Source organism: Malaya genurostris, chromosome 1, assembly GCF_030247185.1.
Source record: "Malaya genurostris strain Urasoe2022 chromosome 1, Malgen_1.1, whole genome shotgun sequence".
Lineage (NCBI taxonomy): Eukaryota > Metazoa > Arthropoda > Insecta > Diptera > Culicidae > Malaya > Malaya genurostris.
In genome coordinates this window covers 54971626-54999231 of record NC_080570.1, presented here as the reverse complement: position 1 = coordinate 54999231, position 27606 = coordinate 54971626, and the positions used below count along the sequence as shown (strand labels likewise).

Sequence of the window (27606 nt, the reverse complement as noted above, 5' to 3'; positions counted from 1 at the left end):
CAGTGCTTTTCATCTGCATTATAATGGGAGTAAACAAACATAAAAGCGGTAACCGGAGGGGCAATTATCAATGTGGTTTTTTTTTGCATTTCTTCTACTTTGCTCTCGCTGTTTGTGTGTGTGTATGTTCGTGTACCTGATGTTTCCGCCTGCACTTGACCTTCGGCATAATGATAATGTTAATGTCGTGGTTGAGTTGGTTGTTTCGTGTGGGGCGTTTTTTTATAATGCATGAAAGATAATAGAGAATAAAACCTGTCTGGACACCATAATAATAACAGCAAAACCCGATTTACTCATAATTCAACAAAACTAGTTGCTTATTTCCGAATAATAGAATTTCATGTACATTAGAAACAATCTATCTGTTGGTGTCTTTTGGAGAAAGAGGTATTAAATTTCATCTCTAGAAGGCTTTTCTCTGCTCCCGAACAAATAAATTGATTTAGGTGTTAATCCTCTTCCCAGCTTTCTTTCAGTTTCCTTCTTAATTTCAAAGAGTTGCCGCTTAACTAGAGTCCAGTGCTTCCACACTGGACGAAGTTTTGGAGAGTTTAGTGATTGGTTGTTTTTTGCACGTATTTAACATCTGGTAGTTTATACCAATCTTGGTCGAGTTTCGGTTAGTGACAAGAAGCCAAATCAGCCCAAAACAGAACTGGAGAGTTGTGAGGCATTTGGACACCTTCTTTATCCGGAAATGCTCGGCAGCGGCGTACTAAAAACCATATCAAGAAGCTATTTTAGGTCTTCTTGCATGAATGTTTCGCCGTCCATTATGACACAAAAAAATTTTTGCAAAAAGTTTGTGTAAAGATCATTTTTGCTTGTCGTCGCGGTTAGGCATCTTTGTTCACTTTGCACGCCTCCAATCCTTACTCGTGCTTCACTTTTTGCACGTATGAATTTTTACTGCCTAACTTGGGGATAGGAGATTGAGGATTCTTCTCAACCACAATCTTGTCCATTTGTCCAGTTCAGAGTCAATTGGTCATATCATTAAGTTGAAGCTTATTTTTCGGTTTATTTCACTACCAAACAACTTAAATGATTTGCAAACACAAAACCTTCTCTTGAAATCATCAGCTTCCTTCTAAGTTTCGAAGAATTTCCGCTTAACTAGAGTCCATTGCTGGACTTACTGGACGAAGTTTTGGATTGGCTGGTTTTGGCACGTATTTAACCTTTGGTACCTTATACTATTCCCGGACGAATTTCGATTAGTGACAAGAGGCTGAATCAGCCCAAAACAGAGCTGGAGCTTCCTTCTAAGTTTCGAAGAATTTCCGTTTAAATGGAGTCCAGTGCTTCTATACTGGACGAAGTTTTGGATAGTTTCGTGGCACGTATTTAACATTTGGTACCTTATACTATTCCCGGACGAATTTCGATTAGTGACAAGATGCTAAATCAGCCCAAAACAGAGCTGGAACTGGAGTGCGGCTTTTGATAAATGCAACCGCTTTCGCAGGCATTTTTTCTCCGTGGGAACGAAACATGAAGATTTTCGACCGCAATTACATATGACCTACCAAATCAAATACTCACTAGGAAATTTGGACACCTTCTTTATCCGGAAATGCTCGGTAGCGGCGTACTAAAAACCATATCAAGAAGCTATTTTAGGTCTTCTTGCATGAATGTTTCGCCGTCCATTATGGCACAAAAAAATTTTTGCAAAAAGTTTGTGTAAAGCTCCTTTTTGCAGTGAAATTTTGCTTGTCGTCATGGTTAGGCATCTTTGTTCACTTTGCACGCCTTCAGTCCTCACTCGTGCTTCACTTTATGCACGTATGAATTTTTACAGCCTTACTTGGGGATAGGAGATTGGGGATTCTTCTCAACCACAATCTTGTCCATTTGTCCAGTTCAGAGTCAATTGATCAATTGGTCATATCATTAAGATGAAGCTTATTTTTCGGTTTATTTTACTTCCAAACAACTTGAATGATTTGCAAACACAAAACACGATAATTTTCGATGGTTTCAGTTTCTTGGTAAGATCGCGTACCGATAAATTCAGATTTTGGAGACGATTCTTAATCTTCTCTTGAAATCATCAGCTTCCTTCTAAGTTTCGAAGAATTTCCGCCTAACTGGAGTCCAGTGCTTCTATATTGGACGAAGTTTTGGATAGTTTCGTGGCACGTATTTAACCTTTGGTACCTGATACTATTCCCAGACGAATTTCGATTAGTGACAAGAGGCTAAATCAGCCCAAAACAGAGCTGGAGTTTCCTTCTAAGTTTCCAAGAATTTCCGCTTAACTGGAGTCCAGTGCTTCTATACTGGACGAAGTTTTGGATAGTTTCGTGGCACGTATTTAACCTTTGGTACCTGATACTATTCCCAGACGAATTTCGATTAGTGACAAGAGGCTAAATCAGCCCAAAACAGAGCTGGAGCTTCCATCTAAGTTTCGAAGAATTTCCGCTTAACTGGAGTCCAGTGCTTCTATACTGGACAAAGTTTTGAATAGTTTCGTGGCACGTATTTAACCTTTGGTACCTTATACTATTCCCAGACGAAGGATTCGATTAGTGACAAGAGACTAAATCAGCCCAAAACAGAGCTGGAGCTGGAGTGCGGCTTTTGATAAATAGTAGCAACAGCTTTCGCTGAAATCTACACTAAAAAAAACAGTATACGAAATTTTTACCCAGACAGGTAACAGATTCCTATCAATGGACAGGTAAAGTTTCATGCATCCGAATGATTTGATCAGCTTCATTTGATTTTCAGTCAAAACTGTATCGAGTAAAGTTGTAAAGGGTGAATGAAATCACAAGGAAACAGATGGGAAAATTCACCCACTCAACCGATCATCTCCAAACTAGCACGGATTCAAATCCACGAAGTTATTGAACCTGTTGCTTGTATTCAAATTCATAACCATAATAAAACGTACGAACCTTCCTCTTAATGCTCTTGAACAACGTTTGGACCTGTCATATCTTCCTCCGATTACACTTCCTTAGGATCATTCCGAAGCGCCTGCATCATGATGGTTCAGTACTTCTCAAGTCACCGTAGTTCCGATGCTTCCGGTGACCTCATTCGCCTTTTGACTGTTGGCACGAGACTAAATCCGACCAGAAAAGTGTAGGACCATGGTATGATCTTTAAAGTGGAAGTGGACACTTTTGTACCATTATGTACAGGCACTGTTGGTCGTACCGGTTGTCACAAACTGTGTGTCCCACTTTCCACATGAGCAAATTGCTTGCCAAATAATATATTTTTGACAAACTGACATTTTATGCTTTCTACCGTCTTCTGGGACATCAAACTTATGTCTCGGAAGCTGTTTTCGCGTACGTCTTGCCATCCACAATGAGACAATACGCTTTTTGGTAACATCTGGAAGTAGGACAGTGGTTACCAAACTTTTTTGGTAAAAGAAATGTCTTAGCATCACATTCCTTTTTGTGGAATTCAACCTTTCTGTTCCAACAGAATTTGCATTCGATTCATAGCGTGCAGAATCATTTCATTGCTAGTACTACGATCCTGACACTAAGAATCCTTCCAGGTTGGGGCTCGAACAATCGAATACTGGCTTGTAAGTTACAGTAAGTAAGTTTAAAAACTTTTTTGATCGAATGTCCATTATGTATATATTACTCTTTCTACAGTGCACCAAGTTAAATATAATCGATTCAGTATTTTTGTAGTTAACTCAATTCACCCAGGCTGAAATAAAATGTGAATTTCCAGCTCTTACCAAGCCAAAATTTGATAAGAAAAATAGACGGCAATAGAGACTCAAAGAAATCTCACGTCATTTCCCATCCAAAGAATCAAAGAGAGAAACGATTGTTAGGGTAAAGGCTTGATAAAAAAAATTCCCGTGCGATATTGGATTACAAGGGGTGGAGACTAAAATTTTTACCATACCAGCCGTGAACAGTCAGATCTTATACCTAGTTTTTATTTTTTTCTACTGGAGTCTTCTGAGTTGTGTTTCATCACATCCTCAGTAGTTCGGTTGGCAGAACGATTTCTCTGGATTGCAAATTCATTGGCGCAAATATTGAAGAACTTTGACAGTAATTCTATCGATTCATAGATGAAGTTTTTAATTAGCAATTATCTCCTCTAATCATTAGGGATAGCACTTCAAAGCGTAATAAATTGCATGGTGTTTGCTTGAAAGAATAATTGAAAAAAAAATTAAAATTACATACAAAGCTTAACACATATTACATACCATTTTATTGCATTTTTGTTCAAGTTCAATAACCAAACTGCGGTCACTTCTTGATCCAAAGATATGATAGTAAGAGTGACGTAAACGACAAAACACTCTTCGTCTTTTTTTCTCCGCTAGCTGAGCCGATTTTAACAATCTTCATCTTGTTTGAGAGATACTATTGAGTCGTGGATCATGCTAGAAGATTAAATGGCTTTCACTTCCGATTCCGGAGATATAATGGTATAAGTGACGTAAACGACCATTACTTCATTACCGCTCAATTTGCTCGGATATAGATGGATGAACCGATTTCAATAATTTCAGGCTCATTCGAGACTGAAATTTCGTTGATGATCGAGTTCGAAGATTTGGAAATCGTATGCCGACAGCCAACAAGCCTCAATTAAAAAGGAAACAAAAGCCGAATGGCGCAAAAAATGTCGTAAACCATTACAAGCGAAACCTCAACTTGTTATGCAAGGATATGCAACACATGATGGGAAGAGTCATACGAAAGGCCCGGACATACGCATTTGCTAAAACAGAAACATGAGTGAATATTTTTGCCTCTCTCATTTAGAAATAATACGCAATCACTGTGAAAACCGACTTCTGAACCGAGGACTGGAAGGCCGGGTGTCATATACCATTCGACTCAGTTCGTCGAGTACGCAAAATGTCTGTTTGTGAATGCGACAAAAATGTGCACTCGATTTTTTCGGAGATAGCAGGAGCGATTTTCACAAAACTTAGATTAAACTGAAAGGTCTCTTGGTCTCCTACAGCCTGTCATTAAATTTTATTCGGATTGAACTGCCGGTTCTGGAGTAACCAGCTAAAATGTGCAACAAATTCAAAAAATAAATGCAATTGATTTTCTCAGAAAACCGATTTTCTTCAACTCGGATTCAAACTAAAGGCCTTGTTGTCCAAGAAAATTACTAAAATTCATCTCGATCCGACTTATGGTTCGGGAGCAACGGGGCAAAATGAGCAACAAATTGAAAAATGGGCACTTGATTTTCTCAGATATATCCAAATCGATTTTCTTCAACTTGGATTCAAATTAAAAGCTTTATTGTCCCATTGCTTGCCACCAAATTTCATCTCGATCCGATTTCTGGTTCCGAAACAACGGGGCAAAATGCGCAACAAATTGAAAAATGGGCACTTGATTTTCTCAACTCGGATTCAAATTCAAGGCTTTATTGTTCCATTACTTGCCAAATTTCATCTCGATCCGATTTCTGGTTCCGGAGCAACGGGCCAAATGAGCAACAAATTGAAAAATGGGCACTTGATTTTCTCAGATATATACAAATAGATTATCTTTAAATCGGATTCAAATTCAAAGCTTTATTGTCCCATTGCCTGCCACTAAATTTTATCTCGATCCGATTTCTGGTTCCGGAGATACGGGGTGAAATGTGCAAAATAAATTACAAATAAGCGCACTCGATTTTCTCAGAAGCCGCACATCCATTTATCACAAGCTTAGGTTCAAATTAAAGGTCTCACAATCCCATATAACCCTACCGAATTTCATCCGGATACGACTTCCGGTTCCGGAATTACAGGTTGATAAGTATAAAAAATTTCATTTTCAGGAGCATGTTTTAATAAATGACATGGAAAAATCGAGTAAAATGTCTTCAACTAGCCGAATAATTCTTCAATTGAACAGGTTTGGTTAGTTGATGCTTGGAAATCACTTTATTTTCTCAGAAACGGCTGATTTTCACAAACTTAGATTCGAATGAAAGGTTCCATGTTCCCATAAGTAAGTGTAGATTTTTTTCCCGATCCGACTTCCGGTTCCGGATTTGTAGGGTTAAGTGTGTATGAAATTACAACCCGTCGTTTAGAACAATAATACGGGCAAAAAGGAAAAACCTTCTAAATTTGGCTCAAAATTGTTTCAGTTTTTAGTTAGTGTTAGTTGCCGGTTAAACGAACCTATTTCAGTTATATCCAGATTCCCAGTTCCGGAAGTACTGAAAATGGTGGTTAAAAATTCAAGAAACGGAACGCTACTCATTTTTCTTCGAGACCACCGAGGTGATTTTCCCAAATTTAGACTCAAATGAAAAGTTTTATGGCCTCATACATACATAGACTGCTAATGACTTTTGTTTAGATGCGTCTTCCGGAACAACAGCGTATTTAAAATTTATAACGTCACGTAGAGCAAAAACGTAATAGAAAACGAAGAACTCCTATAAACTTGACTGAAAACTTTCAATCTTTTTTGTTCTTCTTCTTCAAGAATAAAATAAAAGTTTGAAGAATCCCTTAGTAATATTAATTAAAAAATGAGTTATATGAAAAAAAGCATCATTACACCACTACGTGGATTAAAACAGCTTTTTCTGTATTCTGTATAAATTGAACCTGAAATGTAGACAGATTTAAATTTTTAATAAAACATTTGAACTATTTACACTGATTCTTGTTTGACCAAATTTTAATCATAACTCTCTTTAAGTTTTCATCTGCTCACTTCTATTTTCCTTCTTCTAAGCCTCACACGAATTGAATGATTCACTTCTGTTCACATCATATTTGAAACTAATAGATTTGCTTGATCCTGGATTATTGTAATTTAATTATTTAATTGTTTTTTTTTTATGTCTAATGCACGCTAGAAAATAATTACTCGGAGTCTGAGTTTTAAACTCATTTTTGAATGATATATAAAAATGACAAAATTTGAACGGATACCATCAATAGTCGTGAGTAATTTCTACTCTCAATTTGAATTATTTTCTAGTCCAAGAAGTAACATCTGAATAACTGTTCCACTATTTCGGAATACGAGTAGGATCGGCCTTTAAAAAAACTTTTTCTAAGCGTGTGTAGAGTATTGATAAATGACGGCGCCACAAACAAGTCAATCGTTTCGATTCATCAATCTCACCGATTGGTAACCGAATATGAAAGTATGCTTCGGTCTTTTTCTGTGCGTTTTCAAGTGGCTGCCGTTCCCGAGTAGAAGACAGGAAATAGCGGTTTTGAAGTTCTGTTCGATCGATCGATTGGCGGTGCCCTTCGCCAAAAGTCGCGATGATGGTCTGACGGTTGAAATCGAAACCTCGGAGCTGCTTTGCTTGCTTCGTTAATCAAATAGCCGCCGGAGGACCAGACGGTTGGTCCATGGCAATACACAAGCAAACAATTCCGCGAAATTACGGCACACACTTGTTTGCTCCGTGACGTGTGTCGGAGAGCCCGATTGGTGTGATGTGTTGTGTCATCACACGGACCGACGGATCGTTCGCTGCTGAAGAAAGGGAAAGTGCGAGCAAATCTCGTTGGCATCGCGTGTTGAAAGCAGATTTCGACGACGACGACTACGACGGACGGTGGCGGCGGCAGCGACTGTCGCCGTGGTTGTGGTCGTACTCAACGGAAGCGATTTAAATTGATTCGATCATACAAGGCAAGCCAAGTGAGTGAGATGGTATGAGTGTGTAGCCGCAAGGGAATTTTTTTTTTTGCGATCCCGAGGTTAGGCAATACCACCAGAAGAAGGGGGGGAAAACAACAAGAGAGAGACAACGTAATCGGACATTTTCCATCGATTGATGATGTCTAGGGAACTATGGTGCCTTGATTGGTGGGAACAGCCGCCAGTTGGCTGCCAATGCAATTGACCGTGGACCGCCCTGAAATGTTAGGTTGTTTAGTCACACATTCACATTCGTTGGCAGTTATCCATTAAATATCTTTAAATTGCACCGTGTTTGCAATTGGTTTTTAAATTACGAATCTGCCACTCAAATTGTATGGCTAAAAGCTACTCGGCTTTTGAGGGGTTTGGTTGGGTACGACCACTTTGCACATAACCATTTTCTACTTTATTACGCTTCATCTGCGACTCATCACTACCGACCGAACAGTTCAAACTGAAAGTAGTAATTCAATTTCAATTGATTAGATTCGAGTTTTCTAGAGACTCATCCCATCAATAATACCGAAATTTGACACGTCCCTCCTTTCCAGAGTAGTCTGACATGAGAGACTTTAGTAAACTTTTTAAAATAAACCAATTCACAGTGGTCCGAATCCATAGTTTAGGGAGAAAAAAATGTGGCTTTGTCTTATATTTCCGATCAGCGATTTATTCCGAAAAAACTATCGGAATCGGAGTTGCCATCTTTCGTAAGTGGTATTAGGGTGGTTACGAGGTTATTAGGCTGATCCAAAAATTATTTTCCGAATATGTTGAAATAGAGATTCATTGTCTTCAGCAAAATCGTAGAGCAACTCATATCAAGCAGTTTTGCCATTGTTGCATCTGTAGAGATTTAAATTTTAGAGCTATTTTTATCAAGAAATTTATGGTGTTTCAAGGAACAATCTTAAAACTTACTTTTTGTAGGAGATCGATAAGATTTTGATCATGAATATCTCTTGATGTACCGGAACGTATCAACGAAATTTTTGCTACATGTCATCGGAAATATGATCAGCATTTCATGATACAATTTACAGTAATATGACATAACCACAATTCAAAATTAAAGTTTCATGTATTAACGAGTATCGCTAAGCGAGGGGCTGGGGTCCACTAGGAGATTGATAGTACCTATTAGCTCTCTCCGGACAGTACCAGTTTAGATGCCGTGTGGAATCCGGCGGAAAAAAATGAACCAAGAATAGATCCACTGGGTTCCTGCTTCCATGTCGTAAAAGGCGACAATTGCAGGAGTTTCTTTTTCCTTTCAGTTATCAGATATTTTCAATGTTTCACTTCTGATTACTCTATTTTACTAAATTATCTCTTCATTCAACCTGTCGATTTCCGCCTAACTTCGAAAAAAGTTTTATTCGGAATGTTTTCTTCTTCCATGTTATTGATTGTCTGTCAGGATTATAAATTGAATGATAAAAAAATAATCTAAAACTATTGCGAAAATCCGTTGATATTACAAAGTTAATAACAGAGATAACATATATCGATATATTGAACACGTAGTAAAAAAACACTTGATATTAATATTTCAAACAATAAATTAAGATTTTTCTCGGCAGCCGGCTGCCCAGATCAACCCATATAACTAATTATTAATTTTAATAAGTAATTAAAATAATAAAGCGGAAATAATAAAGAATAATAAATAATAAATAATGATTTTATAACAACTATTTTGTCTAAATCCAATTCACTCGTTTATTTTGTAACACGTAATTTCATTTATAAAAAATAGGTAAGTTTTTATTCGTTACGCGATAGTATTGCAAATCTTTCTTCATTTTACTCGAATAAGAGCTGTGAATCAAGACTTCCCGGGACTTCAAGATAGAATATTGTTGAAACGTTCACTCGGGAAGTCAGTGAGTTTAGTGGTGCATCCGAGCATCTTGAAACCGGAATATACTGAATCGCGCGCGAATAATACCAATACTGAAATTTTTACTAACAAATATCCTTCTCCCGTGACACTTGTGGGGTGCGCAGTAGTATATACGGCCTCTAGTAACAATAAGTGTTGGACTAACATCCCTTCCCATTCCTTAGACGATCTACGTTCGGGCCTGGCCGGCGCCGGTACTGATCAATGAATTCTGGGATTACCAGAAGATGTACATTGAAGGATGATTTATCAGTCCCAGGATGGATCATCTAGAAACTCTCTGTACAATTTCAGCTAATCCCGATCACTAACGGAGTAGCAACCAGGGGTGGTCGCTCAAGCTCAAGCTCAAGCTCAACGAGTATCGCTAAGCGTGTTTGCCTCTCTCATACCCGCGACGAAATTTTGGCGGTAGGACAAGAAAATTTAATTCCTGCGTTTCCTTCTCCCTAAAGTTAACACTTGAAATATTTCGTTGACGATTTCCGAATTCGGTGTGCGAAAGTATCGGAAATAGCTAAAAGAAGGCCAAAACGAATTAAGTAAACAAAAACTCAAAATATACTTATGGTCCCAAACAAAATTATTTTTGCCTTTCTCTACAGAAAGGTATTAGAATTGCTGGAAAAACCGACTTTCGAACGGAGCCTCGGAGACCCATAGTGTTATATACCATTCAATTCAGTCCGACAAGATCGGAAAATGTCTGTGTGTATGTGTGTGTGCACTTTTCAAAGATATTTTTACCGCTCAACTTTCTCAGAGATGTGTTCAACAAACTTAGGCTCGTTTTAAAGCTACTCTCGGGCCATTGATCAAATTCGAAGATCAAATGGCTGTGACTTCTGGTTCCGGAGATATAATGAAATAAGTGACGTAACCGACAAAACACGTTGATTTTTTTAAGAGTGCCAATATTTTGGCTTATATTCGAGTAAAACCTTTAATTTCGTAAAGCTCTAGTGCTTAAAAGTTTAAGCACCTCGGAAAAATTCCTCATGCAAAATTTGAGCTAAATCGGACATGGGTAAGAGGTGCTGCCCAGCGGTTAAAGTTTGAAAATTTCCGATTTTGAAAAAGCACCATAGGGGGGAGACATGCAATTTCCGAAATCGAATTTTTTTTTTGATGCCAAAAATCTTAAAATCGCATGAAACGTCGAGATTTAGTGTTATCTCAAAAAAAAAATTTTTTTTTGAATCGACTTTCTGGGACTTAGCAATTCCCAGAAAGTCTCAGAAATTCGATTTAAAAAAATTTTTTTTTTCGAGATGACATTAAATCTCGACGTTTGATGCAATTTTAAGATTTTTGGCATCAAACATTTTTTTCGATTTCGGAAATTTCATGTACAACGCCCCCCCAACTCCCTATGGTGATTTTTCAAGATCTATGAAAATTCCACTAAGTGGACTAAAAAAGGATTTTTAGATTAGCATCACTCTTCTCATACAAAAAGGCAACGCAAATGTCAAGCGCTTGGTTGGAAAAATTATGCCTACTATGTGATATAAACACTGAAGAATGCTTTTGTGAACAACTCGATTCAATCTGAATCAATTGGTGTCAAAAATGAGCCCAAATTAATGTCACAAATTATTTAATAAAAAGATAAAAAAATGTTTTATGAGACTGTTTTGAAAAAAAGAGAAATGTATTATAACACCACTAGGTGGATTAGGAAGGTTTTTTTTTAAATTCAAACCGCCATAGGAAATGACGACACAAAAAATCTTCAAAGTTGGGCTCAAAACTATTTCAATTTACTCGTCACATTAATTCATGAACATATGAACTATTTTTTGGTTATGCTGGTCTCTGAATGCGGTTTCTGAAAGTACCATAAATAATGACAAAAACTTTAAAGAAGAACTCACTTCTACATCTCATGGAATGCTTAGTCGATTGTCACATGTTTAGATTAAAAGAAATAATTTTAAGGTTTCATACAATTTCTATCTTCGATTCGTCTTGCAGTTCCAAAATTACAAGGTAATGAGTGATTGAAATTTTAAACTGTCAAACTGTCAGAACGACGGTCATTCAAATAATTTCATGAAAACTAAAAACATCGAAGAATATTCACTGTATCATCTCACTGCTAGGTAGATTAGGCACTTTTTTACTGTCTCTTTGGTAAATAATCGAACATCAAAACAATCGAACAGAGAGGAAGTATTTTCGTCTCTTACTTCAACTGTCAATGTAAACGTCACTCGTGTCCCTACGACAAGAAAAATTTAGTCGAATTGCTTAAAGATATTTGAAACCTGTGAAGTTTGGTTATACAAATAGTCTAATTGATGATATATCAAAGTTATTACACGCTGGAACCTCTTTGGTAAAGGTAAAAGTCATTGTGTATCGTTGTCTATCATTATAGATTCTCGAAGCTTCGGTTGAGTATCGATACTGCGCAGTATACGATTTACACTGAAAACCGAAATTGACTGAAAGGTTAAATGTAAAAAAACACGATTCAAGAACTACCATTTCGCTTTGGTCGTTGACTAGATATGGATCTCGTTGGCTGAATTTGCAAGCGGAGCTGAAAGTGACATTTATTTTTCGTCATTTTCGTTTATTTTGAGTCAATAAAAATGCCTTTTATGAGCTCTGCAAGAGATGGTCGCGTAAGTAATTTGTCAACCTGATCGAAAATAAAATATCTCTACCCGAATCCAAAAAAAAAATAATTTTTCTTTACCCGAACCTTATCCAAGCTTGTCAGCTTTATTTTGCGGGTCGGGTATCAAGATCGAATATCTGAAACCCGACCAAATTTTTGAACCCGATTCGTACCCGTACTTTTAAAAAAATCGTCACCCGTATCCGACACATTTTTTTTTTTAACCCAAACCCAGCCAGTACTATGTCTATTGGGCACCTCATTCCGGTTGGTTCAGGTCCAGTATCCTGTTCCAGTATCAAGAATTCAGTTCCTGAATATAATACCGACACAGAATGAAGCAAATGGCGGAGAAACATTCTGCTGTTACTGCGTTGTATCGTGGAATATCGAAGTGACTTAATTAAACGGTTCTTTTCAGAGCCACTACCAGTTTTCACAAAGAATTAAAACATTTTCTTTTTTTGATATTAGCAAATCGGCATTTTGCATATCACCTTTGTACGTCGTGCGCAGTTCACGCAGTGCTTGTTCTGGTATAGAAAAAAAATCGCAGCCGTTCGCAGAGTGAGTTTCGCTTCAAAGAATGATAATTACACTAGCATTTAGGTGCTGGTCGTTCACATTGGAGTAAAATACAACTAAAAGTGAACAACGACGTAAAAAGTTCTACAAGCCGGGGGGACGGGTATAGTGTGATGGGTAAGTCGATGCCTTTCACGCAGCCCGCCTGGGTTCGATTCCCAACCCCGCGCATAGGGTCAGAAAGTTTTTCTGGCCTGAAGAGGCGAATGACCTTAAGGTTAAAACCTCTATTTAAAAAAAAATTCTACAAATCGACCCTTGTAAAGTCTATAATTGTTTACAAAAGAGGCTACGTTCGCAGTGCGAATTTCGTACCAAATGAGCACAAATAAAAGTTAACGTCGTCACTAATACATTCAATGCCGGGGAACGTTCCAACGCAATGCAAAAACAAAAGTATTGTTGTGGAACACAATTTTGTACTAGTATGGGTGTCGTTTCGAATTATGCCACGGTTCATGCACTCCGAATCTTCTCTGGTATTTGTAATATTGTGTTGCTTAAAAAACCGAGAATCCTGAAAATCAAATCCTAATCAACGATAAAATCTTTAAAAATGTCTCAATATGGGGCCGAAACAGGGATGCCAAGTATATTTATATTTATATATCTGTATATTTCGAAAATTAAAACTGATTTTACGCGGACTTCCGAAGTTCGCATTTTTTTTTTTTGCTAATTCAAATTTAAGGAGTTTTTTGTTTTGCTCTTTTTGTGAAGTGCACGAATAGTCAAGATCTGGTGTTATCCCGATTTTTTTTTGACGTAAATACGTTTGGCTTTAATACGGGGTGCCTTTTCTAAGCTTGCCCCGTAGAAGAATAGGTAGAATTCAATCGGGAATATCTCGAATTGTACAGTTCATTTTTATAACTCTGGAGAAAAATTCAATACATGAATTTTAGATCTGGAATGTTATATTCGAGCTCCGAATCAGAATTGGAACTGAGTTCTGAACCCGAATTTACTTCCGAAATTCAGTTCCAAAACTTTTTTCTTGAATTCAGTTTCAGAATTTAATTCCTAAATTTAGCTCTAGGGTTCATTTGCGGGATTCAGGGACATAATTCAGAACCTGCAAGCTGGAACTAACTTCGGAACATGGATTTTGGAAATGAAGTCAGTTCCACAATTCAGGTTCGGTATTCAATTCTAGAAATCAATTCGGAACCTGGAATCTGAAGAAGAGTTCAGTCTAAGAATTTCAGAACTAAATTCATGATCTGAATTCTTAATCTGAATTCCGAACCTGAATTTTGCTACTACTGCTACTATCAACTAATTCGAACAATTATCGATATTTAGAAATGTGAAAGAAGGATGTCAGCCCTCCAATTATGTCTGTGACATTACCCACCTACCTTTTTTAAGTCAAATCTCTGATACTTAGAAAATTTTCGCGAATAAAAAACAAATTTTTATTATACCAGATTTTGACGTTTCATGGATTTCTACAATATTTGGTATCAAACAAATTCAGGTCCCAAAGTCGAAATTTTACAAACACGACTACGACGAACTTTACTATGGAGCGTCTTTTCAAAATTAACCCTGTACAAGAATGGGTTCTCCATCGTGAAAATTTCCCTTTACAACATATTTTTTTCTACGAGCTATCGGGAATAAGATCAGTAATTTGTGATTCAATTTTCAACAGTGAGATAACCATAAATAACTCAAAACCAAACATTTAGGGTTTTTTTTGGGTTTGTATAGAAAAGCACTTATTTTATTTAAGCTTTCCTCAAGTTTCGCCTTCGGCTTATCAGTGCAGTTCAAATTGGACAAAAAAACCCTAAATGTTCATACTCTGCGGTGACCAGTAGTCAGTCGTCACTCGTTTTCGTTTTAGCCATCAGAAAGGATATTGCATCTCACTGCAATATCCAAAAAGTCGTTACATAAATAGTGTAAACTTTGCGTCTGCTTAGCGATTCAAATTGAACTGTTACGCGGAGATGGCAGTCCAATTTGAACTGCTTTAAGCACTGATTAGCCAAAGGCGCCAAACTTTTCCTCCGCGTCTCACTACCACAAACGTGAAGAAATCTCAAAACCAAAGTTTTCTAATACTTTTGGAAACAATGAGGAAAACTCATCACGCTTGTTTGCCTTTTTCGCACCCGGACGAAACTGCATTCTGGAACTGTATTTCGGAACAAAATTCAGTTTCGGAATTCAAATTCAGAATTTAGTTTTAGAACTAAATTGCAACTGAACTTTGGGCCTGTTTGGTTCTTGAATTCAGGTCGAGCTTCTATAAATCGGTTCTTTTTGGAACTATTGCTATATAAATCGGTTCTTTTTGGAACTATTGCTATATTGCTATAGGAAGTTTTCCTACTCTGTAAATCTATCATTCCAGTTGGCTCAGGTCCAGAGCTCAGTTCCAGTTCCAGTATCAAAAATTTAGTTCAGTATTGAATCAATAGTGGGACATTCGCAGTGTATTGGTGAAAAAAATTATATATCCGTTCAAAAAATCTCAAGAAATTTGGTACAAATGCAGAGAATTTCCTTTTTTTAAATTATATGAGTTTTTTCATTGTTGGCTGGAAATGTATTATGAACAAAATTTAAAAAAAAAACTGAAACTTAGATTTCACTGAATTATATTTTGGACAAAAGATCTAAACAATTTTTACGCACAACCCAAACGCAATAACTACTAAAATTCTGATTGTGTTTTAGGTTTTCTGTAGAATCTCAAAAACAAATTGGTAGAAGATCGGAAATTTCAAATTTGCAATTCGTGTTGATTTCATCTATTTAATCTATTTCATTTCATATTTTTTCTAATGAAATAAGTTTTGTGTTTACACAAAAAATTTAAATAATTTCGATGGCTTTATACAAAAAGGAATAGAACGTAAAAATATAATAATTTTTCATACTAATTCATGGTAAAAGAAACCAACTACAATTTAAAAATGATACATTGCTTAATTTTTGTTATACAAACAATTAGGAAAAAAACATATATCCCAAATTTTTCGCTTTTCTAAACGATATCAATTTTAATCGATAGAATATTAAAATTTATATTTCACAAACTTAGAATTATTTCGGAATGTATAGAATTCGAAAATTATTTGAATTTTCTATTAGTACATTTCAATCGAAAATCTATCATATACTTGTTTTATAATTGAGAAAAAGTAGAATTACGAATTCAGCACAAAAAATCTCACGAAATTAAGTAAAACTTGTTTTTTATCCACCTAGTGGTGTAATGATGTCTTTCTCATATCTCTCTTATTCTCATATAAAACAAAGAATGGCTTGATTTTTGAAAAAAAAACATGAATGCTAGTGCATGAACTAGTGTAACCTACAGAATGAAACAGTTCTCAGATCGATTAGGTCATCTTTCTCAGTGAAGTGAGTTCCACTGTTCCAGGTACTTCTGAAACTGGAATTGCCCCGAATATTGGCTTTGCAGCAGCCTTTGCGATTAGCACCAACAGGTTATCTACCTTACCAGCTTACATTTGTTTTCGTCTCGAAAAACAACCTCTCCGTTTGAATGCTTTTTACTTCTGTTACTTTTGTTTATAAAATTCATACTATATAGGGTAAAATTTTTTAACCGAAAATATAAAATATTTTTTGTGATTGGATTTTTATTATACTACTACCATTATCGTCAATAATGATATACTTAAAACAATCTACAAACTTCACAAAATTCGAGCGTGTAAAATTTATCGAAATTGGACAAGTAACAACTGAGCTATGATAGCTCAAAGTTACAGTTCCAACTTTTTTTCAGACTGGTAATATTGCAGAGAATTCCACAATTTGGCTCTTCTGATCGTCAGAAATTAATCCCGTATCGCATTTTGATAGTTTCTTCCACTGAAATATGCAAATCCGACTTGAGATGATCGACAACAAAATTCTGTAGGTTGCAATTTTTCACTCTTATTTGTTCCGCGTTGTTTAAAAAGAAAATATTTGTCGCCAAAAACTGAATATTTAGTATAAATGCACCGTTACAATTCTGAATGCGAAGCGGTAAAAGTTGTGAAATTTACACAATCAACTAATACGAACGATTCTCATTTTTATTCGTATTTACGTCCTTCAGTTATGCCTGTGACATTACTAGCCCGTCTTATTGTTTACAATATCAATTAATGCTAAGTTATCTCTACGATTAGAGTGTAGTCATTTAATCTTTTAACATTTTTTTTTGTTCGAAAACGATAAATGTATTAGAGAAAAAACAAGTCTTGGTGTTTTGGACACTCCACATCGTATTCATTTTACGCTAATTTGAGAAAATAATCCCGCACATAAAAGACATATTCCCGTGTTAGAACATTTGGTAATTGGCAAATCTTGTTCCAGACAGTTAACAAAGTAGAAGTGCACGCTAAATGAGTCAGCTGTTTTCTTTTTCTACTGTATAAAATCATGCAACTGGAACAACTAAATGTAACAGTTGTCTTTCATTGATGCGTGTATTTAAATCGATTGGGACTTCAGAGACCATGTGATTTTCGTTCACTTGTGCCCATGAATCCCAGTTCAAATCCACGTACTGAAAATATTTAAACGGAAAACTTTTCCTCCGCGTCTCACTACCACAAATGGCGATTGTCGAGAAGCGAGAACAGCTGGAAGCAGCATCATCATCATCAACCAAGTAGTAATCGGTAGGTCATCGTCCCTTCATTGATGAATTAGTCAAGACAAGAAATACTGCTGCCTTCTTCACATGGCACCGGTCGGAAACCGTTGTGTGCGCCTGCCTGCCTGCCTGCCTGTTGACGCCCGTGTAGATAAAGCAGAGGCAACCAGAGAGGTATATCGAAAGAAAGAAAAAAAAACCTACTATTGAAGAAGCTATACAAGAACGACAGTGAACCAGTTTCCAGTTACAAACCTGCAGGAGTAGAAGCGCGAAAAAAAACCGGGTGGCGGCACTCGCGACGACGGCCAAACCAGTCCAGGAAAGCGAAATAAGTCCAGCGTAAAACACGTTCACGGGGAACGGGCGCAACAAACACAAAAATTAAATGCAAATTTATGCCTTCGCGTTGCCAAGCAGTACCAAGCAGTACCGTAGTAGTATTCACACACTCGACGCCCGGACGGGAACAAAAAATAAAACAAACTGTAACGATAATCCAATTAATACATTCACACACTGCCTTGAATGAACGCACGCACGCACGTCGCGGCACTTCTTCGCGCGGCTCTGCCTGCCAGCCAAGACAAGACAAATTGGTCAAATATTACACGACGACTATCACTTTGTTGCAATCTGTGGTGGATATCTCACTGCCTTCACTCTCGCAACAGCACGGCACTTCGTCACACTTTTTCTTCGTCACACAAACACACACAGACACACACCTGTTCGGTGATAGGCTTGGATCGAATCCCAAGATCACTTCAATCCACCGCGATGTTGCTATTCCCTACTATCAGCGAAGCTCTCCACAGGTTCAATATGAGGTCATCGCAAACGAAGTGACTTCAAGTCACCACCGCGAACTCACCGCACTTTGTTGACTCATTCAAGTTTGGCGGACGGACACCTTGCATTCCATTCTCGTTTCATTTATCCGGAAATTCTGCACATTTTTTTTTCTCTTCACGGGAACATATACGGATCCTTTCTTATCATCCAATTGCAAAATAGGTAGCCAACCAGTATCATCGGTTGCAGGAAATTGTCCCAATCGAGATTTCCAGAAAGAGAAAAAAAAACGAGGAAACGTTTAGATACCGTTGGGCGGTGGCAGTGTAACACAGAAACAAAATAACACACTCTTCGCGGCGATCTGCGTTCCACTGGAAAGACTGGAAAACGACGACTAACTGGAGACGAAACACAACGGCTACTAATTCCTTCACACAAACGTCAAATGGAACGCAGTTCTTGCTATGGAAGGTACGAAAACATAACTCTCACATGTACACACACACGGTTGAGGTAGCAGAGCCTCCTAACTAGCCCGGGCGCCCGCGACAACTTCAGGCTCTGGGCGAATGTCTTTCCTAGTTCACTAACACGCTGCTGCTGCTGGTGCTGCGACTGGGTTTGAATGTGTGCGTGATAATGTGAAACGAAGGTACCGATATGACACTGTGGTTGCCCGTAACTACGATCGCAAAAAAAAAAACAGAAAATACTCAACACATCAACAGAGGGACCGACAGTCGAGTTGTGGAACGCGACTGAAGTTACCTGGCGTACTCCGACAAATCGATCCTTTCGTCACACGAGGCCGGTCGGTATTCGGGGTGCCGTTCGATAAGGGAACAAGTGCCGAACGAACGAATACTACCTGATGATTTTGGGGGCCTCGAAAAAGAAAAGCCAAAGAGACGCGATGAGGAGGATACTGCTGATGGTAGAAGTTCTTGGTCGTTGCACATTCCCTTACCACCACCACTACCAGCAGACGAGAAAGAGAAGAGAAGAAGAAAAAAAACACTCGACCGACGAGGTTCCAATCGGTTACTCAGCCAACCATCGCCAGCCGTGCAAAGTCACGCGTCATGGATTCTAGACATGTTGTTATTATTGTTACGGGAACTTGCGGACTGCTTGTTGCTTGTTGTTGCGATACCTCCTGCCCTCCCTTCCTTCTTCTTTCCACCAACCGGTATCTCGTCAAGCAGTCAAGTCAGGAAGACTTTTAACCGAAGCTCGATCAGCCTGACTGACTGCCTGGAGTCGGTGTGGAAGGCATGAAGACACTCTCTGGCAATAATGACGGCAAATGATAATGGAGATACAATAAATGGGAATTCTTTCGTCGGCTGTGTCGGTATTTGTGACTTTGTTTAGTCGGTTGGCATTCTTACGTCGATTTTTACTCGCGAACGGGGTGTTGTCCGGGAGACGACCGCTGCTGCCACTGCCGCCGCCGACCGTCAACCTAGAAGATGCCGCCACTAAGGGGGTAAGGTAATTACGACCAGTAACAGGAAGACGACGACGACGACGACGGAGACGAATAACAAGAAGGAGGAAGGCATGTTTTCGCAAGTAAACGGTACGAATGTGTTCCGCGGTGCGCGCGAGTGTTGGCTTGTAGGTGGCACTCGGCGTTCGGTGCGGTTGTTTTTTTTTTGCTTTCTTCAACCCAAATAAAATAAAATATTTTTGGGGGCTTCGTGATCTACGCCTTAAACGCAGTCTTGCGTGACACATAAATTATACGTTATATTGACAAATTTGGCATGACCGTTGAATCGAGTAAATTTTGGAAAATATTCCGCTTTATTTCATTATTCATAAACAACTTTGAACGCCATAGCCAATAGCACAAAAATGGCTTTCAGCCAAACCGCTAAATAACCGGTGCCTAAAAGTTGGGCCTCGAAAATTAAAAATAAATATAATTATCTTTTTGACTTACTCTATAGAAGGTATGTAGAATTGCTGGAAACCCCAACTTTTGTACGGAGCTTCGGAGACTTCTCGTGTTATATACAGGATTGTTACGAAACCAAAATGTTAATTCGTTAATCGAAAATTGATCCTGTCATTATTATGCTACGAACATTCATCAAACACTACTAAGTAATATCACTAGCGGTGGAGCAGATTATGAACAACAGTTCAAAACCAATTTAATACTTTCGATAATCCCTAAGGGTTTACTATTAAATTTTTAAACGTCTTCAGTACAAGTAAGTCTTAACATCCAATGACAAACATCAATCCCCGGGGGCTACTATTGGAAATTTGTGAGATCAATTTAAAGTATTTATCTTGGTCATCTCTTTTCCATCCGTTTATTTGTTTATTTGTTTATTTAGGAGCAAGGGAAAGCCTGCTGGAGCTGAAATTTTGGTTCTCCTTCTCCAGCAGGCATAAAACCTTCTCATATTTTGTATCAACAGATTATACATAACGAAATTCCTAATTACCCTCATTTAAACTATAAAGCCATATTGACTAATTATCCTAATAAAACTGGCGGGAAAAGATTTGGAGAAAACGGGTTTGAATGGCGTTACGAGATAAATTGAAATCAAATTCATCAGAGCAAGTATTGAATACGCGACACTCGAAAACGGTTCATTGAAGCCATAGTTGGTTCTAGCACGAGGAATTCTGAGAAAGGGATTAGACCGCAAATTACGCGAAGAATGTCAAAACTTCTGCAGAATCAATTCGAGATTGGATTAAGTCCGTGAGGAAAACAGCTTTTTGTGTATCACGGCGAACAGATAGCAAATCGAAGTGTATGAGCCTACAACGGTTTTCGTAGCTTGCAAGATTCAATGGAACTCTCCAGGGCAGGCGAAGCAAAGCAAAACGAATGAACTTGCACTGAACAGTTTCAATGCGTAGCTTATCTGTTTGGTAATATGATGCCCAAACAACAACAGCATACTCGCGAACTAGAGTGCAATATAACGATTTCAGGCAGTATATGTTATAGAAATTTTGTGAGATGCGAAAGATGCAACCTAGCATCTTGGATGCCTTAGAGAGGGTATATTCTATGTGATCCGTGAAACTAAGTTTTGAATCCATTAACACTTCTAGATCCTTAATTGATGTCTCCCGTTTTAGTACAGCTTGCGAAATAGTGTAATCATACATGGTCGTGGTTCGTTTACGAGAGAAGGAGATAACGGAACATTTAGAGGCATTCATAACCATTCCGTTGACGTTGTACCAGTTAGAAAATGCATCCAACTGTGACTGCAAGAAATTTGAGTCTTTCAGATCTTTGATGAGATAAAACAGCTTGAAATCGTCGGCGAATGATAGCAGAAATATGAATGGTCCTAGATGGCTTCCCTGGGGAACGCCAGAGCTCACGATGAATGATGGAGTAACGCAGTCGCCAATTTTCACGGTCATACTACGACCAGTCAGATATGATTCAATCCAATCCATCATACCATATATCAAACCTTTAGTTTGAGAGAGATCAACAATCTCTGTTCAATACACTGACTCGAAGGATGAGATGGCAATCGGTGCATTTGTTTAGTTTTTTGCGTAACAAAAGCATTGAACATATCCACTTGATGATATTTCTTCTTTGGGTGGAAGTTAATGTGTTGGATATGAATTTGTCCTAATTCGTTTATTGTAAGCCAAGTAATCAATGAAATAATGGAAAGAAACATTACCGTTTGACAACTTTGCTGCCCGAAAACACAAATTTAAAAATATAATTTCAGGCGAGACGAACTTCAACGCTTCCTTTTAATAACTCGGAAACTATAAATCGTACTAAAATGGTGTCCAAGAAAAAGTTGTAGGAAATCGATGGGGTATTACCAACTAACCGAAAAACCAAATGTAAAAAATTGCCTCTAATATTTTTTGGAATAATTTTATTTTTAACCTTAAAATAAATCCCACAGCCAAAACAATTTACCAATATTGGCCAACCTTCAAGTATTTAATATAAAAAATAGTCATTTAGACACCAGAATATAATTCTACAGATTAAAAGAAATTATGAGTGTAGCCGGGTTTTCATATAAAAAAGTACGGGTGTGTAATGTCAGAGGCATAACTGGATGTCGTAAATACGAATAAAATTGACACGATTTCTTTATACAGGGTTTTTAAGAGCTTGAGAACTTTTTTAAACAATAAAACGCATAAAATTTGCAAAATCTCATCGGTTCTTTATTTTAAACGTTAGATTGGTACATGACATTTACTTTTTGAAGATAATTTCATTTAAATGTTGACCGCGGCTGCGTCTTAGGTGGTCCATTCGGAAAGTCCAATTTTGGGCAACTTTTTCGAGCATTTCGGCCGGAATAGCCCGAATTTCTTCGGAAATGTTGTCTTCCAAAGCTGGAATAGTTACTGGCTTATTTCTGTAGACTTTAGACTTGACGTAGCCCCACAAAAAATAGTCTAAAGGCGTCAAATCGCATGATCATGGTGGCCAACTTACCGGTCCATTTCTTGAGATGAATTGTTCTCCGAAGTTTTCCCTCAAAATGGCCATAGAATCGCGAGCTGTGTGGCATGTAGCGCCATCTTGTTGAAACCACATGTCAACCAAGTTCAGTTCTTCCATTTTTGGCAACAAAAAGTTTGTTAGCATCGAACGATAGCGATCGCCATTCACTGTAACGTTGCGTCCAACAGCATCTTTGAAAAAATACGGTCCAATGATTCCACCAGCGTACAAACCACACCAAACAGTGCATTTTTCGGGATGCATGGGCAGTTCTTGAACGGCTTCTGGTTGCTCTTCACTCCAAATGCGGCAATTTTGCTTATTTACGTAGCCATTCAACCAGAAATGAGCCTCATCGCTGAACAAAATTTGTCGATAAAAAAGCGGATTTTCTGCCAACTTTTCTAGGGCCCATTCACTGATTTGCAAGCGTTGCTCGTTAGTAAGTCTATTCATGATGAAATGTCAGAGCATACTGAGCAAATAATAATGCATGAAAATCATAACCTCAAAAAATCTGAGCAAATACTAATGCATGAAAATCCTAACCTCAAAAAAATCACCTTTTACTTTCGAATTCGAATTGATAGTTGATCGATTGTATGAATTGTGAAACTTTCCCCCTTTTCACTACTAGAATTTAAAACGAATTTCTCTACAATATTTATCAAAGTTCGGAACATTTTTCTCGAACGATTTTCGCACAGCGAAAAGTGCACGAAACAAATCAAATTATTTTTGATTTTCACTAAACTGATGATTTTTACCTTCGATTTGCAAAGAAGTATTCTTAATAGTTCTTCAGATAACATTTCAAGCCATTAGAACGGCTGATTTTATATAATGTTGTCCACTTTTCTCCAATGCAAACGACCAGCAGCTCCGTTGTATAATGCAATCGCGAAATCCGCGCGAAGTCGAAAACCAAAACGCGCGAAATCCGCGCAAAGTGGAAGGCTAAAACGCGCGAAATTCGTGCGAAGAATTACACTACTATTTTTAATGCAGGTGAGTCTTTCCGCAGAACTTTAGAATCCACTTACATATAATTTAAAAATCTGCATAAGTTTCTCATATAAACACAATAAATAACACATGGATCAATAAGTCCCGAGACTAAAGCAGAGATGGCGCTCGTAGTAAACCAGTAATCACATTTTTCTAGAGTACTAACCTTTGCTTGAAACGGGTCAAAATTTTAAGTCGATCCGACCAGAAACAGCTGAGTTATCGAGGTTGGAGTAAAGTCGTTTTGTAGTTTGTTTAAAAAATGGAAAAAAACGAGTTTCGTGTTTTGATAAAACATTGTTTTTTAATGGGTAAAAACACCGTGCAAGCGAAACAATGGATTGAAAAATGTTATCCGGGCTCTTGTCCATCAAAAGCATCGATTTGTCGGTGGTTCGCCGAGTTTTAACGTGGTCGTACCGACACAAATGACGCGGAACGCTCGGGTAGACCTGTGGAAGCCGTTACACCGGAAAATGTGAGTGAAGTGACAAAAATTATAATGAAAGATCGTAAAGTGAAGCTCCGTGAGATTGCTGAGATGACACAGATATCATATGGAAGTGTATTTACTATCCTTCATGAAAAATTGAGCATGAAAAATTTTTTTTTTCCAAGTGGGTGCCGCGATTGCTTTCGATGGAACAAAATGCACCCTGCCACAAGTCGATGAAAACAATGGCGAAATTGAACGAATTGGGTTTTGATCTGCTTTCCCACCCCCCATACTCGCCAGATTTAGCCCCCAGTTACTACTGGCTCTTTGCTGATCTTAAAAAAATGCTCCAGGGAAAAAGATTTGGCTCAAATGAGGAGGTCATCGCTGAAACTGAAGCTTATTTTGAAGCGAAAGATAAATTGTTTTATAAACATGGTATTGAAAAATTGGAAAAACGTTAGAACCATTGTATCACCCTAAAAGGTGATTATGTTGATGAATAAAAAAAAAATTTTGCAAAAAAAAAACGTTGTTTCCATTGTTAGACTCGGGACTTATTGATCCATGTGTTAAGTCCGCATACAACACGGCACTTTGCGATGACTGTTCAGCGTTGCTCTCCAGCAGGCATAAAACCTCCTCATCTATTGCATCAACAGATTACAATCATCCAAATGATACATTCCTTTAAATCTAGTTCTTCTATAGTAACTAAATCTAATAAGACAGTAACATGAGGAACGATTTTGAGTCACCTCAATGCGTTGGATATCCTTTTGGTAATAAGGTGTGATGATTTCCGTTTTCTTTTCGTTGTCCTTGTTGATCGTAGTCTTGGGCTCGTTGAGAGTTGCTGTAGATGCGCCTTGTTGTACATTGGTTGGAGTGTAAGTTGTTAACTGCAGCTGGTGTACTTTGTTCTATAGGAGATACTGATGGTTTCGTTGAAGGGGATGCTTCATTGTTGTTGGTGGCTGTCACAGGTGTACTGGGGTTGCTTGGGGTTGATGTGAAGGAAGCACCGTTGTCCTTTGATGTGGTTGTCTCCTTGTCCAGTTTATCACATGGCTTACCGTAGTGAACAGCTCTTTCGACAATATTGACATGTGGCCATCTGATTGTCATAGGTTACAAGTGATTTGCACGGGATTCTTGTATCCTGACCGAAAGTCACATAAGAAGGTACAGGCATCTTCAAGCGCATGCGTAACAAACGTACGCCATTCATGCCGTTTTTCATTTAAAAACACTGGTGGCGTGGATTGCTCTGGTTTTGCACTTTCGAGCAGAAATCGCCATGAAACACCGTCAGAATGTTGCATTTCTGCTCGAAAGTGCAAAACCAGAGCAATCCACGCCACTAGTGTTTTTCAATGAAAAACGGCATTAGAATGCCGGGAAAAAAGTTCTTCCACTTTTCTTTTTCGATAGAGAGAATTTCTCCGTATTGGGACATAGTTTTGCGAATATAAGGATCGATGACTCTTGAGGGAAGATCATGCACACGCACTTCTATAGCACTATCTTCCATATATACTGGAATGTTATACCTAATGATCTCGTGCCCCACATAGTGCACATTGTTATTGTCTTTTGCAAATTGAATTGCATCGAACTCTTTATAAAACTGGATGTAAACAACATTATTTGTCTTATTGTATTGAAGTAAATGCACACGTTTAATGTCAAGATGCATTTGCTCCTTAAGCAAACCTTCAAGTTCTCGTATCGAAGGTCGAATTTTGCACTGCCTGAAGTCAACAATAATTGTATTCTTTGGTAGCGGCGGTAGCTTTTGTTCGTTTGGTTCACTCATTTCGAGATCGTTTTATTATTCACTACACAATCCTGTACTTGGTTTCTTCCGTCCCGAACGTAAGCGGTTCTGTTTTATCGACTGACTTGGATGAGATGTAAAAGCGAACTGAAAATTTCATTTTCAATCGAATATTATTAGATGAAAATGAAATTTATGGCCAATGACTGTCAGCATATTCCTTCTTATTCATTTGACTTATGCTGTCATACTCAAATGAAGCTCCTCAAACTCATCGTCAATTGAATAATCGTACCTAACAGATCGGCTGAAAAGTTCGTATCGTTTCTATGAGAGGGCGCCACTAGAATTAAATCCATACCATAGTACCAACCTTCAAAAGATACGTGTATAAATTTGACAGCTGTCTGATTATTAGTTTGTGAGATATTGCATTTTGAGTGAAGCTACTTTTGTTATTGTGAAAAAAATGGAAAAAAAGGAATTTCGTGTGTTGATGAAACACTACTTTTTGATGAAAAAAAGTGCCGCCGATACCAAAAAATGGCTTGATGAGTGTTATCCAGACTCTGCACCGGGCGAAGCAACAATTCGTAAGTGGTTTGCAAAATTTCGTACTGGTCATATGAGCACCGAGGACGATGAACGCAGTGGACGTCCAAAAGAGGCTGTTACCGATGAAAACGTGAAAAAAATCCACAAAATGATTTTCAATGACCGTAAAGTGAAGTTGATCGAGATAGCTGACACCCTGAAGATATCAAAGGAACGTGTTGGACATATTATTCACGAATATTTGGATATGAGAAAGCTTTGTGCAAAATGGCTGCCGCGTGAGCTCACAATCGATCAAAAACAACAACGAATTGATGATTCTGAGCAGTGTTTGGAGCTGTTATATCGAAATAAAACCGATTTTTTTCGTCGATATATAACAATGGATGAAACATGGCTCCATCGATTCACTCCGGAGTCCAATCGACAGCTGAGTGGACTGCACGCGATGAACCGAACCCAAAGCGTGGAAAGACTCAACAATCGGCCGGTAAGGTTATGGCGTCTGTATTTTGGGATTCGCATGGTATAATTTTCATCGACTACCTTGAAAAGAGAAAAACCATCAACAGTGATTATTATATAGCGTTATTAGAGCGTTTGAAGGACGAAATTTCAAAAAAACGGCCTCATTTGAAGAAGAAAAAAGTTTTGTTTCATCAAGACAATGCACCGTGTCACAAGTCGATGAAAACCATGCTGAAATTGAACGAATTGGGCTTCGAATTGCTCCCTCATCCACCGTATTCTCCAGATTTGGCCCCAGTGACTTTTTCCTGTTCTCAGACCTCAAGAGAATGCTCGCTGGTAAAAAATTTAGAAGCAATGAAGAGGTAATCGCTGAAACTGAGGCCTATTTCGAGGCAAATGACAAATCGTGCTACAAAAATTGTATCGAAAAGTTGGAAGATCGCTATAATCGCTGTATCGCCTCTGATGGCAATTATGTTGAATAATAAAAACGAATTTTGGCAAAAAAATGTTTGTTTCTATTAAACGATACGAACTTTTCAGCCGAACTGTTAGTCATTTGAAGTTGTGCTTGCTCAGTTTCAAGCGCCAAGTAGTCTGTCTACCTGTTCCGTTGCCTTCGCTGTTGGTAGTGAGCAAGTTCTACTGAACATCAACGCGATAACCAATATTCTCTCCG

General features: G+C 38.0%; 1 protein-coding gene across 10 annotated transcripts in view; it reads right to left on the bottom strand.

The window, feature by feature from the left end:
• The window catches only part of LOC131439920 (afadin), a 225740-nt gene that overhangs the window by 195685 nt on the left and 2449 nt on the right, over positions 1-27606 (bottom strand). For 2 of the 10 annotated variants that reach the window (XM_058611085.1, XM_058611088.1), the window contains exon 1: positions 17658-18667. The exons of 2 other annotated variants lie outside the window; for them this stretch is intronic. The gene's annotated coding sequence lies outside the window, so the exon portion shown is untranslated. Of the gene's footprint in view, positions 1-17657; positions 18670-27606 lie in introns of those variants that run through there. 6 more of the 10 variants (XM_058611028.1, XM_058611060.1, XM_058611069.1 and 3 more) reach the window with 4 other exon arrangements.